This window comes from Sus scrofa, chromosome 8, assembly GCF_054392235.1.
Source record: "Sus scrofa isolate SSC_HxYL_T2T_F1_AM1 chromosome 8, Sscrofa_HxYL_maternal_Yorkshire_Landrace_v2.0, whole genome shotgun sequence".
Classification (NCBI taxonomy): domain Eukaryota; kingdom Metazoa; phylum Chordata; class Mammalia; order Artiodactyla; family Suidae; genus Sus; species Sus scrofa.
In genome coordinates, this window is record NC_139390.1 from 123,972,572 (window position 1) to 123,989,905 (window position 17,334).

The following is a 17,334-nucleotide window of genomic DNA, read 5'->3' on the forward strand; positions in this document are numbered from 1 at the left end:
TTTCTTACTCATATCTTTAATATGGATGTTTGAAAGCTGTGTTATATATAGAAATATAATTTTGATCATTAAGTATGCAAATATTCAGATTCAGTGTATGAAGGTGCCCAATGTGACTGAAGCAAATAACATCCCAAACATCACTGAGCTCCAACGATGCCACCTCATCATCACATTTAATACTGTCTGATTTTTTTTTAATTTTAGCTACTCAGATGAATGCAGTGGTATCACATTGTGTGTACACACATGTATATTTGTATTTTAAATGATATAAAATTTACAGTTCTTAAGTATGTAATTCTACAAGTTCTGATAAACATACATGCCTGCATAATTATCATTTCAGTCAAGATACAGAACATATCCATTACCGCAGAAAGTTCCTCCCTACTTCCTTCCCAACAATCTGCATCCGCTGAAGCAGCACATAAAAAATATTCTGTCATCATAGATTACTGTTACTTATTACAGGATGTTATTTAAATAGAGACATAAAATATATGCTCTTTTTTTTCTTGGGATCTGGATATCTTTTTGCTTGGCATAATGATTTGAGATTCATCCATGATGTTATATACACCAGCAGTTCCTTTATTGCATTGCTCAGTAGTGTTCTATTCACACGTTGTATACATTCTCCAGTCACTTGTGTATACTCATTTGGGTTCTCCCTGATTTGGGGATTATGAATAAGGTGCTGCAAATGATCTTGCACAGGTCATTGGGTGGACAGATGCTTCCATTCTTTTATTAAGTACCTGGGAGTAGAGTTGTTGTGTCCTAAATAGATGTCTAACTTTATACGAAACTGCAAAACAGTTTTTCCAAATGGGTCGGTGTCACTTTAGACTTCCATTGTCAATGTATGAGTTCTAGGTGCTCCAAATCCTTGCCAATATTTGGTTTTGTCAGTATTTTTCTTTTTCTCTTTTCTTTTTTTTTTTTTTTTTTGTCTTTTTGCTATTTCTTGGGCTGCTCCCGCGGCATAGGGAGGTTCCCAGGCTAGGGGTCGAATCAGAGCTGTAGCTGCCAGCCTATGCCAGAGTCACAGCAACGCGGGATCCAAGCCGCATCTGCAACCTGCACCACAGCTCACGGCAACACCGGATCATCAACCCACTGATCAAGGCCAGGGATCGAACCCGCAACCTCATGGTTCCTAGTCAGATTCGTTAACACTGCGCCACGACGGGAACTCCAGTATTTTTCATTTTAATCATTCTCAGGAGTATGAAAATACATGCCATTGTGGTATGAATTTGAATTTCCCTATGATTAATAATGTTCAGCATCTTTTCACATTCTTTCTAAGCCACTTGTTATTCTCATTAAAGTGTCAGCTCAAGCCTTTCCCCCCTTTTAACAGAATTTTTTTTCTTTGTATTATTGATTTTTGAAAGTTCAATACCTATGCCAAATACAAGGGCTTTGTCATATGCAGTAACTGCAATATTTTCTCCCTTTTACGTTTCTTAACACGGTGTCTTTAATGAGTAGATATTTTAGTTCTGATTTTAGTTCTAAATTCCATTTTATCACTTTTTATGGTTTATACCTTTTATGTATTGATCGAAAAATCCTTGCAATCAAGATATTATCTTACTTTTTATTTTGGAAGTATTACTGTCCTAACTCTTACATGTAAATTTAGGACTCGATTTGATTTTGTGTGTAGTAGGAAAACAGGTATTTAATATTTTCTCTTTATTTGTATAGTCACTTTAGCAACATTTGTTGCAAAAGACTTTCAAAACTCTGTTGAATTTCTAGGGTATCTACCATAGCAATCAACTGCCATTTAGATGTAAATCTATTTCTGACCCCTCTTTCTTATTCCACTGAACTCTATGCCTATCCTTTATCAGCTTGATTGTTATACCATTATGCTAAACATCCAATACTGATAGTGTGCTTTCTCCAAATTTGTCTTCTTTTTCAAGATTGCTTTTGCTCCTTTATATCCTTTACATTTCATTATAATTAAGTATCACCGACTGTGGCAATTACTAGTTCTAACATAACAAATATTCCTATTTATTTCCTGGACACAATAAAATGATTGCTCTTCCTGGCTCCTAGCAGTTAGGGGGCGTTCTAAGTCTCATTCTAACCTATGAACTGAAAATGGAAGGGATATTGGTTCCTCTGGCCTGAGTATTTAGTTATCAAGTTGGTACCTTCAAGAGCTACCTGACTTCCTTCTGAAACAGTTACCAAGGAGGCTTCAGATGAGAGCAGCTCCCCCAGCCTGAGTCCCTAAATGGCTATAATGACCAGGGCTTTTCACTTGAAATGCGCTTGATAAGGGAGAAACAAATAAATACTACGTGAAACGAGTCACATTTGGGGGTTATTACCATGGTGTTCTGTGCTCAGTCCACAACTTCTTTGCCAAATCTCACTGGTATCTACCCGCAACACAGATTCCACATAAAGACAATTTATAAAAGTCTGGAAAATTACTTCCATCAGCATATTCCCTTAGGTTCAAAGAAATTACAGTTGGTCCTTGAACAATGTGTGGTTCCAATGTTAAAAATCTGCAAATCCACATATGAAATAGTTGGCTCGCCATGTAAGTGGTTCCACATACATGGATTCAAACAACCATGAATTGACCCAGTTCAAACCCCTACTGTTCAAGGGTCAACTGTAAAGTGTTAAAACTAAAGTCTCCCTAAATCTACATTTCCTTAACCATTAGTCCTAGAATTTTGCAAAACGATAGTCCTAGGATATATTTGTAGGTATTTCCTTTAAAAGTATCCAATGTTTTAATAAAATTGCTAAATGCAACTTTCTTAAGGAGCAAAAATACTAAGGACAGGCGTTCCCGTCGTGGTGCAGTGGTTAACGAATCCAACTAGGAACCATGAGGTTGCGGGTTTGATCCCTGGCCTTGCTCAGTGGGTTAACGATCCAGCATTGCCTTAAGCTGTGGTGTAGGTTGCAGATGCGTCTTAGATCTGGCGTTGCTGTGGCTCTGGCATAGGCCGGTGGCTACAGCTCCGATTAGACTCCTAGACTGGGAGCCTCCATATGCCGCAGGAAGCGGCCCTAGAAAAAGGCAAAAAGACAAAAAAAAAAAAAAAAAAAAAAAAAAAAAAAAAAAAAAAAAAATACTAAGGACACTACATTTAAAAAGCTAGTTTAACAATTAAAACTTATTTGAGTACTGGCAAAGAAATCAATCCTTCTATAATGAAACAGAACCACATTTCATAACTTGAGAAACAAAAAGATGCAGCACATTAAAAGGTTTGTGATGTTAAACTCAACAGACGCTTTGATCTTTTTCAAATATATTTTATTAAGACTCTTTGCAAATATTCTTCAGAAGTTTGCCAGCTACAGCTACAGAGTGCCATCCCTTCCTGCTCTAAGTATCCTAAAATCTCTCTCCACCTGAGTGTCACTGCACCTTTCTTCCCTAGCTGACACTGAGGTGATTTCAAAGAGATTCTTTGGTTGTGTCTGTGTTAAAGGAAAACCTGAACATTGTAAGCATTAAGGAATTAGGTATGAGGGACTCCAAGATTTTTACTAGCCACAAGTTTCCTCTCTCCTGTAGATTTTAGCAAAATTTGGAATCTGTGGTCTGATATCTCACAATAGCACTGGAATTTCCTTTGACCAAACTTTGAAACAACATTCTGCAGTTTGGGAAACACCTAACAAAAATGCCTGCTGTCCTAAAAGAAAGTCTTAGAATAGCCTTTACCTACGTGCCATCCTGACTGGCACAGGCGACCCAGCCTTGGCAAAGATTATACAAACCAAGAGTTTGCCTTTACACTTGAAGTCACAATCTCTACCTCTCATCTGACTTCCTAGGAACTGACTTTATAAGAGCTCTCATAACCTAGTCAAAGACATGTCTTCCAAAAGAAAGACACAATAGGCAATAGGTAGAATGGCTAAGTAAGGGAAGTATTTTTCAGCAAGTAAAAAAGAACAGGAAGAAGGAAGAAGAGGGGAATGAAAGGCAATAGAAAGAATAAAAAGGACAAGGAATAACCTTGGAGAAAAAAAAAAAAAGGCCCTGTTATTTTCCCCACCTCATGAGCTCCAACTCTTCCACACCTACAGTGATCCAAATATAGTTTCCAAGTTACAACAAACTTGACCTTCAATGTGCCAATGATCACAATCAAACTCAGTGAACATTTGTGAAACAGGTATTACATGGTGGGAATGGTGCTAGGTCCCGGGGCTTTTTTAAAAAGGCACGAAATAATTTTCATTAAAGTCAAGGAAGTCAGATAAACATGAGCTGATGTTTCCCAATCCTGTTATCCATGGTGCAAGTGGGGTCATAGTAACTGGAATATGTCAGATCCCTCTATTTCAATCTGCTTTTGTGTTCTGCCAGATCTCTAGACCTCTCTCAGATGTGTTCAGGAAGTTCAGTGTGTCTCAGTCATTTTACCATGACTTATCTTGGTTCTTCTGCTTTAGCCATCTGGTACCAATGTGCTGAATAAGAGTGTGGATTTTTTGCCCAGGTGTTGTTTCCAAGTGGTTCTCAAAGCTGCTAGTGTGTAAGGTGCCAAATTAAATGGCATTCATCATTGCACAGAAATGGGGAGACGTCTTTCTTCCCCGTCTTTGTACCATACTGTCACTTATACCCTGAAAGCAAAACTTGTCACTCAAATTCTGGGATATCCCACCCCCTGCAGCCTCCATCTCCTATCATGAAAACCTGCATAGCTTTTTTCTCTGCAGGACTTCATGCTAGCCAGTAGAACTGGGTAGACAATGGTACCATGCTCTCAGGGGTATGTTTTTGGTTTTTTGTTTTTATAAATTCCAGGTACTGAATGCAGGTATGTCTTCACCAAGCTCTAGTTCCCTGGTGAATCCACTCATGCAAGTAAATGACTAGATGACTTAGGTCTCACCACCCTCATCACACACTACAAATATCTGAATTTCTATAAAATCTTAGCTAGAATGACTGCCCCAAAATAAACACATAAAAGGACTGAGGTACAGAAACCATTCTTACCCTGCTTAGAGATCTGGAGATACATGTGTATCTGCAGTACTTCTGTAAGGACAAATATAAATGCAGCCACTCCTATTTCCTACACCTGGCTCAGTGTGAATGGCAGGATTTCATTATGTGAATTAACCTTAATGATTATCCCTAATGATGAACATTTCATTGTTTTCATATTTTACTATAATGAAAATAATCAACAACAATAAATATTCTTAGACATTGGATCTTTTTCCTCAGTGTAAATCATTAGCAATAGCACAGTTGGTTTAAAGATTATAACTACAATTATAAACATATTGCTAACTACTCTGTCCACATTTTTACTTAAAATTCAGTGTAACATACTTTCTAAGACAGGATTAATTTTCTCATGTTGAGATACAATCTCATCACCTCAAAATCATTTTGCAAGATAATGACTACCTATGCTATTGGAGAATATCACACTATAAATATTAAAACCATAAACTTTATTGAAACTTTTTTAATTAATTTTTTTTTCTTTTTAGGGCCACAGCAGCAGCATATGGAAGCTCCCAGGCTAGGGGTCGAATCAGAGCTGCAGCTGCCAGTCTACGCCACAGCTCACAGTAACACCAGATCCTTAACCCACTGAGCAAGGCCAGGGACCGAACCCACATACTCATTGATACTAGTCAGGTTCATAACCTACTGAGCCACAACTGGAACTCCTATTAAAACTTTTAGAGTAAAATGACCTTTTCTTTAACCTTACTAACAAAAATAAAGCTGAGAAAATTGTATTAAATCGAGATTAAAATATCAATATTTTCTCTATAAATTAGGGTTTTAACCTAATAAAACATAATGGTCTTAATTTGTAACTTGCCCTTTTTAATTTGAAGATGCTTTATTTTCATTTGTACCTTAGACCTAGTATAGTCCTTACCCCCATGACCGTAACTATTGTGGCTTTGCTGCCCTGTGGAGTAATATAAAATGCTGACATTGGGATTATGAAATAAATATGCCCTTGTGTATATGTAAACATAAAAAATATAATTTACGTGCATTTTGTTGGGCATCTTAACCCAGTTAAAATCACATTGTTCCACAAGGCCTAAAGCTCATGAAATTAACGCTCTGGGCAGTACCAAAGAGGCTGGGGATGGGCACAGATTCCTCCAGGATAGACCATCAAGCCCCTGCGTGTCAGGTCTGTGCCACTAGCCCTCTGGCTAAGTGAAATCCCAACAGAAGAAAGCTTCAGAATGAAGGCAGGATGTCAAACTAACTTTCATGCCCAGGAGGAGCATTAACCATGATATTCATTTTGCAAATGTACCAATAATAATTTATTCATGCAGTGTATTTTACGCACTTGTAAAATGCATCAATTTTCCAACTTTCATGAAGTATATAAGACAGCTATTATTATTCTCACTTTGTCGAGTTTTTAGTAACTCACATATTTCTTACTTATTCTTCTCAGTCACCTTTGTCAAGTTCTCTTATTATTTGCTGCCCCTATCATGCAGTCAATAGTCATGGATGACAAATTGGAGCATAAAGCCTTATTTCTGCTGAACTACTATAATTAGATCATCATAAAATTTAAACCTAGATGGTTGAAGAGCCTGAACAAAGGCTTTGGTAGTAGAGCCAGACACTAAAGGCTTAATTTGAGAAGTGTTCGGAAGGTAAATAAAAAAGACTAATTTAGACAGTGTTCGGTAGAAAACACAAGACGAGGGTACGATGAGGGAGCTATAAACATGTTGAAGATAACACACTTCCGCACAGCCAGCTGCAGCATGTGCAAGGTTCCTGCAAGTGTTTATCTGCTCTGCCACCCTCCTCAAATACTGGACTATAAATGAAACTGCCACTGGATCTTTAAATATACCATGGGCATCTCAACTGCAAAATACCCAAAATGCCATCAAATGTTCTTTCTCCTATTTCTCTGTTCTGGCTGGTGGACCTCCACCTTCTCAGTCTACATGTTAAAATCCTGGGCCTCTTAATTGTTTTTATAGAAGAAAGAGAGGGTGGAAATACTCAAGGCCCTTTATTTTCACTTTAATTGAGGGACCAAGATTCACAGACTCCCTTAAATATGTCCTGGTTTTATCCTCTTGGATTGACTTTCCACTCTCAGAGCCTTGGCTCAAACTGCTTCAATTATCCTAACTCTCTCCTAATTTGTCTTCTTGTCTACAATTCAAACCTTCTAGTTAGTCCTCCAAATTGTTGCTGGAAAGTTACTTCAAAAATGTAACTATGACTGGTCACACTTGTGCTAAAACCCTTGAATCTCCTCCTAACACTCACGTACCTAAAACACTGTGCCCTCATCCCCAAATCTAATGGGTCCAAATCCTTTAAAACGGTATGGAAGGTCCGTGGGAATCCAGCCCCTGAATGGATCTGCAATCTCACACTCCTGCAAAATCAGTGAATCACAAAATACATTTGGGTCTCTCACACCTTCCATGTGATAGCCAAGCGCCATAATGAATATGCGGCTCATTTGGTCCCCGAAGCCCTCCCTCATCCTCTGATTCTCTGTTAAGCTCCCTCCTTTATCCATCTAGTTGAAGTATTCCTTTTCTGTGATACACTCTCACATGTTCTCACCCCTCATGCCACACAGAACACATTCAACCATGTGCTCTCTGGCATTCTTCAGATTCCTTCACTGCAGCAGGCATCAGAGGGGACTGCGATGATTGTTTATACACGTATTTCAGTTCAGTGATGAGCTCCCTACAGTAAGAATGATGTCTTCAGCATCATTTGAACCAACAACATCTGGAAGAGGGCCTGTCTCATATATAACACTTAAAAGCTATTCACTGAATCATTACACGGCTCACGATTAGATATAAAATTAATCTTGATACGATTTGCAAAGCAATGTTAAACATATCTTTTCAAAGGGGCATCTACATTATTTTGGTCTGCAATGACTGTGATGTTGAACAAATAATCAAATGTTTTATTTCTTTCGGAGGATCAATTTATAAAATCAACTTCATGGACAGACCACTTATATTTCTAGACATCTGGGAGCTGAGACTTTATAAAAGAACTAAGCCTCCATCCAGGGTTTGACCACCTGCAATCCCAGCAAGAAAACCTTTAGAATGATGTATGAATGTACAGGTATTTTAAACCCCACTGGGTTATGTATTTAATAAACTTCCTTTATAGGAACATCACGATGAATCTGAACCATAAAATTATAGGTAGCTCGGTTGCCATCAAAAATCTAGGGCTATAAAATCTAGGTAGTTTCATTGCTATTTTCACTGGCTAGGGGAATACCTAAACAAATTTAGTCTCAAGAAAAGCTCTTCACATTTCTTAGTTCTGTAAGTTCAATATAAAAGCCAACAATGGGTTTTATATATGAAGGCAGGATGCACGCATACAGAAACATATGTTAATACACACATGTTCGGAAAAAGTAAAAGAAGTTTAAGTGTTAAAGCTCATGGAGAGGACAAAAGACTGTTCCTCGGGAGATACTCAGTAATTAAATTTCTCTAAGGACAAAAGGACGCTCTTCTTAGTCATTACAGAATGTGAAGTCAGTTTTCCAACTTTCATCTACTCTATATTAACAATTTTTACATATCTTACAGGTATATTTTTTTAATGTTTACATGTTTTCTTGCTCTTAACCACTAGGGATTTTTAGGGTCACTTTCAAAAAATGCCTCTGCCATTTCACCCTCATTCTTTTATATCATATGTCCTAATGTGCCAAAGAAGTCAAAGAAATAGTAATTAGGCTTGTGCTGATAAGCTCTTTGAATAGTGAGCTATAAATCTGCCTATCATCTGAAATAAAAAGAATTTCCATGACTTGAGGGCAGCCATAGAATTTATACTAATAGTCTTCCTAGAAGCATGATTATTGATGCTTCAGGCGATGCAGATGTCTTAGATTGTTTACTTTAAAGTTCTGATATATAGTTCCACCTGGTCTTATATTTTATCAGTGATAACAAGTATACCCACCAATATTAACATTTGGCTGAATAAATTGTAATACACCATATTTTGTCTCTAACATTGTCCTAAATCACCATTTTCTCCCAGTGGCATCACAACAACCACATTTCTCTCCGCCTGGTACTTGCAGACAGGCATTTGAAGGATTTATGGCTCATTTCCTTCCTATTACCATTTGCTTTGTATCTTTTTTCTTAATCTTCAATCATTTTTGTATATCTTTGCACTCATTTGAGGTGCAATTCTAGAATTTTGAGCTTTTAAATCTTTCCAATGAGCTAATCCAATCTTCAAATAAGTCTGTCCTTGTGCTTTTGAGGAATCCTCATTCAGTGAAGAAGCCACACTAATTATTTTTTTTTAAATCTTAATTATTTTTCTTTTCCTCAACAATTTTTTCACAGTTTCTATTTATGATGCTAAAACATCTCAGAATGACTCTCTTTTTTAAAAAACATTTATGTTCCATCTGACTCCAGAACTGCAGATAAACTTTGAATTCCCTTTTGTTTTAGTTGACATACAGTTAATTTACAATGTTGGGTTCATTTTGTGTAGAGCAAAGTGATTCAATTATACATATAAATGTGTATATAACTTTTTTAGATTATTTTCCATTACCAATTATTGTAAGACATTCAGTGGAATTCCCTGTGCTATACAGTAGGTCCTTGTTGTTTACCAGTTTATATATAATAACGTTCATACATTAATCCCAAATTCCTCATTTATTTTGTTTCTTTTTTCCTCTGGATTCTCTGGACTATTCTTGCGAATAATGAGACAATTTTTCTGTGTCCACCTTCCAGCGTCAGCCCCACCTTTTCCTCTTTCAGTTTTCACACTTTCTTATGAAGTCTATTTGAACTCATTATTTTAAGTATATTTTCATTTTTACATTTTTCTGGGAATAATTCCACCAGAAATTTCAGAATATCTCAAGCATGATGAAAACACATCATAGAGATATTAATTAAACTAATCACAGCCTTTCCTTAATTGGGGTCCTCAAGAAGAGATACCTGAATAAACATTGTCGACTATAATAAAAATGCACAATGTAAGAGCTGTGAGTTTCAGTTTTTTTGAGGCCTCTAGCCCAGGAGACAGCCTCTCAGATGGCTCTGAGGAACTGCTCCAAAGAGGGGAGAGGAATCAGTGTGTGCGCGATTTTGGGGAAGGAGTACATGCACTCAAGTAGACAGCTCTGTAGAAGGTTACTGACAGTCATGAGGAACAGAGATCCCAGTTAATGATTTTAGAGCTTCCCAAGGAGGAGAAGATGCAAGAACCCAAGTTCATTAAAAAAATTTCTTCTGATTACTTTCTGGGGGATTTATTTTATTTAGTATTCAGATTCATCATTTTGTTATAACTAGTTCTTTAAACCCTTGAGTAGACTTTCCTTTACCTAAAACAGAGTGCACTTACCTAATTTTGCTCTAAATTGTCAAGTGGAAATAAATACAAGCTGTACACACAAAGCTTTTAGTAATTAAATAGATTTTTGGAGGGCGGAATGATGGGACTGGTGCCTAGTGAATACCAGCCGTCACCACAATAGAGACTACTAACTGCCCACAAACTAACTTCATAGAGTTTATTTCATAAATAAAGTTTCCTTGGCCTACGTTTGGGCTCTCAATCTTTGAGGACAGATACACTGGCTTGATCCTCTCATGAATGTTGAATGAACCTAGTTAAACCTAAAAGAGTTATATATATTTATCAGAATCTGAATTTATTAAGGTACAGGGAGAAATACAACTGTCAAGTGAGTAAGATTTTCATCAGCAGAGCCATTTTGAGCTTTTTATTTAAGAAAAGCTATGAAAAGTCAGATAGTTAAATTACTTTTTTAAATTTATTTTTTATTGTTATTTCCCCCACACAAATTTTTTTTTCCACTATACGGCATGGGGACCCAGTTACACATACATGTATATCATTTTTTCTCCCATTGTTGTGCTCCACTGTAAGTATCTAGACATAGTTCTCAGTGCTACACAGCAGGAGCTCATTGTTAATCCATTCCAAAAGCAATAGTTTGCATCCATTAACCCCAAGCTCTCAATCCAGGGGGTGTGGAGAAAAGGGAAGCCTCCTGCACCGTTGGTGGGAATGTAAGCAGGTACAACCACTATGGAGAACAGTGTGGAGGTACCTTAGAAACCTATTCATAGAACTATTATATGATTCAACAATCCAACCCTTGGGCATATATCCGTACAAAACTTTCCTTAAAAAAGACACATGCACCCACATGTTCACCGAAGCTCTGTTCAAGATAATTAGATAAGACAAAGAGATTTGGCCTAATAAGTAATGTGATGTTAATGCTTAGTTACCTTAAAGTCTAATAGTCTGGGGAGTTCCCATCGTGGCTCAGTAGTAATGAACCCGACTAGTATCCATGAGGATACGGGTTTGATCCCTGGCCTCTCTCAGTGGGTTTAGCATCTGGCATGAGCTATGGTGTAGGTCACAGATGCATCCCAGATCTGGTTTTGCTGTGGCTGTGGCGTAGGCCCACAGCTGCAGCTCCAACTTGACCCCTAGCCTGCGAACTTCCATATGCTGTGGGTGCAACCTTAAAAAGACCAAAAAAAAAAAAAAAAAAAAAAAAAAAGTCTGACAGTCCGATTCTTCCATACGCACTGGAGAAATATATAGTTAGGTATATAATGAGAGTGGATATTTGCGTCAACATTACAATATATCCTTACTCTTGGAAAACACGAGGAAAGAACTCGAGAAAATAGCACCATCACCATCAACACCAACTCCCCATCAACTCTATTCTTTGTATGTGTATGTGTTTTAATTCATTTCATTTAAAAAGGCCTCTTTACTAATTGGCACAAATATTATAATAACAGCAAATTTCTTTGAATTTTTAAAATGTATGTTAACTTCTCTGTAAAGTTTTGTATCCTCCCCTTACTTGTCAGTGCTTTCTCTCTCTCCATGTATATATATCTATATATATTTATATACTGCATCTCTCTCTCTCTCTCTAACTTGATCCATCATATGCTACAATTTAACTCTCACACATATGTGCTATCTTGCCTGTGTCAATTCTTTAAACAATCAAAATATTTTTTGAAAAATATAACGGGATCATTATGCTGTTAACAATGACATTCTCATAAGTACCTGGAAGTTGCTTTGTTTTGTTTTGCTTTTGCTTTTTAAGGCTGCACCTGGCATATGGAGGCTCCCAGACTAAGGGTTAAATCAGAGCTGCAGCTGCAGGCCTGTGCCACAGCTATAGCAATGCAGGATCTGAGCCACATCTGCGACCTACACCACAGCTCACGGCAATGCCGGATCCACCAGGGATTGAACCCACATCCTTATGGATACTAGTTAGGTTCGTTACCACTGAGCCATATTGGGAGTCTCCTGGAGGTTGTTTAATGACAGAATTAGAGACAAGTATTAAGTTTTCTCAACAGCTGGTTCTACCACTAGGAAACCTGGACTTTGACATCAACTCAAGCTCTGTTTTGGAAGCTGCATAAAGACCCCACATTCTTGGAGCACCCTCTGTGGTACAACGGGATCCTCGACCTTTTGGGAGAGCAGGGACACGGGTTCAACCCCCAGCCCCACACAGTGGGTTAAGGATCCAGTGTTGCCGTGGCTATGGCTTAGGTTGCAACTGTAGCTTGGATCTCATTCCTAGCCCCTGGCTAGGGAGCTCGATATACCTCAGGGCAGCCAAAAACGAAAAAAAAAAAAAAAAAAAAAAAAAAAATCCCACATTCTTGGGAAGGTAAAGAGCTCTTTCTTTCTCTTGCTGAATAAACTCACAGGAAAATTTAAGAATCATTTTTCTTCTCTGGATACTAAAGGGTGAGATTTTTTAAATGATGATTAAATGAAAAAAGTAATATTTATATCTTGTTTTGATTAAGTATTTATCAGGAAGTAGAATAACTAAGCTATATAAATCACTTTAGATGAGCAAAATTAAATATTTTAAATGAAAAGTACATTTAGTATTAAATTGCTTTAAAATTGGTAAAAATCTTTGTTTATATTTCTAATACCTGTCAGTTTTCATTCTCAATAGCTTCCCAATATTATAGAAATAGAATGAAATATCTCATTCCTAATAGATACAAATGCATACAATGTGAAAATCATAGATAGCTAAAAAATTTACATATATTTTCTACCTAAGAGAAAATTAAAATAAATTTTGTGGGATTTTTGTAGGGGTTGGGGATGGAATGGGAGGTGAGATGGGTCATCTCCCATGTTAGCTATTATTTACAGCGCTAAAGAGCAGTATTGCCACGAGAGGGCAGTATTTGGCAGGAAATCAAAGAAAGGTAACCATACAATTCCTTGCAGATGGGAAAAGTTATTTACCAACAGAAAACATAGAGTTGTCTTGTCAGTAAACAACTTGAGCTTCATCTCTGAACTTACTTAATTTTCTTTGTGTGTGTGTGTGTGTGTGTGTGTGTGTGTGTGTGTGTGTGTGTGAGTTTTTCAACATCCATAGCATCCAGTGGTGCAAAGATGTGGTCCTCATTACACTCCTATCAGGTCACTAAGCAGGTATATTTTGTTTAGGCAGCTTATTTCTCTTCCCAAAAGCTGTTGTTATAGCACTCCTTGCCTTTGACATTCAGTTAAGTTTAATCAAGAAATAGTGCCTCAGAATCCTACCACCAGCCCTATACTTTGAGGTTTTCTTGTATACATATGAATGGGGACAATCCTCCTTCTCCAGAGTTTATGCAACAGTGACCCTTTATATTACTTACTCACAAACCACTTGGGACCTCCTGTGATTGTGCCACAAATCCTGCCTTGATCATATCATTTTCTATTTCTTTCACCCAAAACCTATGTTTTCTAAGTTCATCATTTATTTACTGCTAGGAAATTGGTATGCCTATAAATGATTTTAACAATGAGGACTAAAACAAAAACAAAGTAATATTTAACACTTCTTAAAATGCATTTTCATGTTGGAATTCATTCTTGATAATTACTAGTAATAATACTTATTTAATATTAGCATTTGTATTTTTTGACCATTCTATTTAGCTAATATTTACACATTTTCCTTATTACTAGCACTGTCAAGTATAAGGTGATCTTGAACTTAATCTTATGATATGAACCATACAATTACTTCCAATTTACAGCTGAAATTAATGCTAAAGATGTACTTTTAAACACTTAGGTAGTTAAGAAACATGAGGCACTAGGCTTCGGCTTATTTGAGATCACCATGCTTGTAAGCAGCAGAACGAGTTTTCCTAACACTAGAGCCAGGAATACCTACCTCTTAGATTTTCTATAAACACCAACTTAAGTCATCTAAATTGAAACACATGGTGACATCTGAAGTGCTAAGCAGCTATTAGGTGTGTTAATTTTTAAATGTAAAGCCCTATCTTTATAGTCCTATGCTTACTAGGTCAATTAACTAATTCAACAAATATGTACCATATTGCTGGGATTTGAGGGTACAAAAATGACTGACTTAACTCCTCAAGGAGTGTTAACACATGGAAACTGAATGTGGAGACTGTCTTTTCTATGATAATCTTATCTTGAGATAAAATGGAATAACACAGACACATCAGCTATCTTCTGTATACAAGTGCTGATCTGAAGAGAGAAGTTGTATGGAACACAGACATGTTGCTTTCTGGTTTGAAATCAAAAGACCACACAAAATAGCCCTTTGTTTCTTATGACAGACAGTAAGTAGTCCTAGCTAGAAATGCAAATTAAAAACACAATAGGAAATCACTATATACCTACTAAATGGCTAAAATAAAATATAGTTACAACACCGATTACTAACAGGGATGTAGAGCAAGTGGCTCTCTCATGTGCTGCTGGTGGGAATTCAAGATGGTACAGCTACTCTGGAAGTCAATTTGGTGCTTTCTTAGAAACTAAGAATGCAGCTATCACATATATGACCCAGCAATTGCACTCCTAGGCATTTATCACAGAGGACTGAATGCTTATATACCTGCAACAACCTGTACACAAATGTCTATTGCAACTATATCACTAATAGCCAAAAAGTGGAAACAATTCAGATGTCCTTCAGTAGGTGTTTCAATAAACTCATGGCTTTAGAAGACTGCTAAGCAACAAAAAGAAACAAAATATCAATACATGCAACAACCTGGATGAATCTCCAAGGAATATGCTCTGTTGAAAAAAAAGCCATTCACAAAAGGTTAAATACAGTATTTTTCCATTTATATAACATTCTTGAAATAACAAGTTATAGAAATGAGGAAAGATTCCTGGTTGCCAGGGGCTAACAAGGGGACCAGGAGATGAGGAAAGTGGATATGACTATAAAAGGGCAACATATACTGTGGTGATGGAAATGTCCTGTGATGCTGTACTCAGCTCTGCAAGATGTTACCCCCCAGGTGAACCCAGGTAAGGGATACTCAGGTTCTCTCTGAATTATTTCTTAGAAATGCATACAAATCTACAAGTATCTGAAAATTTTTTAAAAGATTATTTACAAATAAAAAAATTAACTAACTGGTCTGGGTATTTCTTTCCAGAACCCTCTCTCTTGGGCAAGAGAAATTCACACTATATAGAAAATAACAAGGAAAATCTCAGAGAAGGAAAAGATGAAAGCAGGAATTGAAGAGAAAGTCGTGGACAGGGCAGTTCCTATGGAACAGAGAACGATATCATTATAAATTAGGGAGAGGATGTGTTATAAAGATGAGAGCACTTTCCAGACTAGACCACCCCTCCTTCAATGGGGAGACCAGAGCTCAGAAAAGAATGATATCCTGATGCCCATCAGGAACCTCAGGAAAAGGCACTGGGACTGAGGTTCTGAGAAGATTCCTGAGCCTAAGTAGGGAATAGAGAAGAACTAGCAAAAACTTCCAAAGGCTCATTCTATTATTATCATTATCATTATCATTATTTTATTGGAGTATAGTTGACTTACAATATTGTGTTAGTTTCAGGTATACAGCAAAGTGAATCAGTTGTACATATACATATATTCATTTTGTTTTCCGATTCTTTTCCCATATAGGTTAATACAGAGTACTGAGTACAGTTCCCTGTAATATACAGTAGGTACTTGCTACTTATCTATTTTTTATACAGTAATGGGTACATGTTAATCCCAACCTCCTTTTTTATCCCTCTCCTCCCAACATTTCCCCTTCGGTAACTGTCAGTTTGGTTTCAAAATCTTTGAATCTGTTTCTGTTTTGCAAATAAGTTCTTAAGACAAATATCATATGAGGTCACTAATATGTGGAATTTAACAAAGGACCTTCTTGATTGGACATGAGCATGTCAGCAAGTAGGGGTTGTGCCAAAACTCAAAATAACTTCTCAGTATCTTCTGTACTCTATGATCCACTGCACATATTTTGGGTGGGAAGAAAATAAGAAGAGGGAAAATGTACTTTTCTATACATACCAAACTGACAGGAACTAGGAATGTGATTTTATTATAGAAAAATAAAGCAAGTTAGTATTTTTTGGAAGTTGTTGTTATCTTCCAGAAACATGGAGCAAAGTTCACATCTGCCAGTAGATGTCACAACGTCTTTCCTTGCTGCTATACTACACAAGGGAAGATTTTGATTTATATAATTTCGAGAGTCATAGCTTCTTGACATTATCTAAAGTCTGTATCACTTTAACAAAAGGCTATAGAATTTCTGGAGGCAGGATTTCCTTGCCTTTCTTATTTTTGATGATCCTAAGCTGAATATTATTACATTCTATGAAGAGTAAGGGTTGCTGTTTACTGTGTGCTTTCCTTTGTATGCCTCTGTATAAACTAGAATGACCATAATCTTATTAGCAACAGGGTTACACCTAAAATAGTTAGACAAACAGTAGGACTAAAGGAAATCTATCTAAGGATAATGGGCATCCAAACTACTATGTTTTTCAGAGATGAATGAGGTATATGTAGATACCAAGCCATTTCTTAATATATTATTAATTTAAATCAATATATTTTAATATTAAGTTGCCATAAAATGTTAATGGAATAAAATCATCCTGCTATGCTTTCAGGCACAAGTGAACACTTTCTGTGGCTTTTACAGTGAGGCTCATTTTCCCTTTGAAGTTGAAATTACTACCGAATTATTCCCAATTGGTGGGGATTTTTTCCCACGTGGGGGACGAAAAATTTGCTTGTTACTCTGAGGTCCTTGGCAACCAGACTTACTTATTTTGGACTTCCCTTGACAACTGTAGTGGGTTGAATAGTGTCCCTCCACAATTCATAACCTCAGAATGTAACCTTATTTGCAAATGGCATCTTTACATATATAGTTATTTAA

General features: G+C 36.9%; 1 long non-coding RNA gene across 16 annotated transcripts in view; it reads right to left on the reverse strand.

Annotated features, from left to right (window-relative positions):
- The window catches only part of LOC106507803 (uncharacterized), a 638,301-nt gene that overhangs the window by 272,943 nt on the left and 348,024 nt on the right, over positions 1–17,334 (reverse strand). The window lies entirely within an intron of this gene.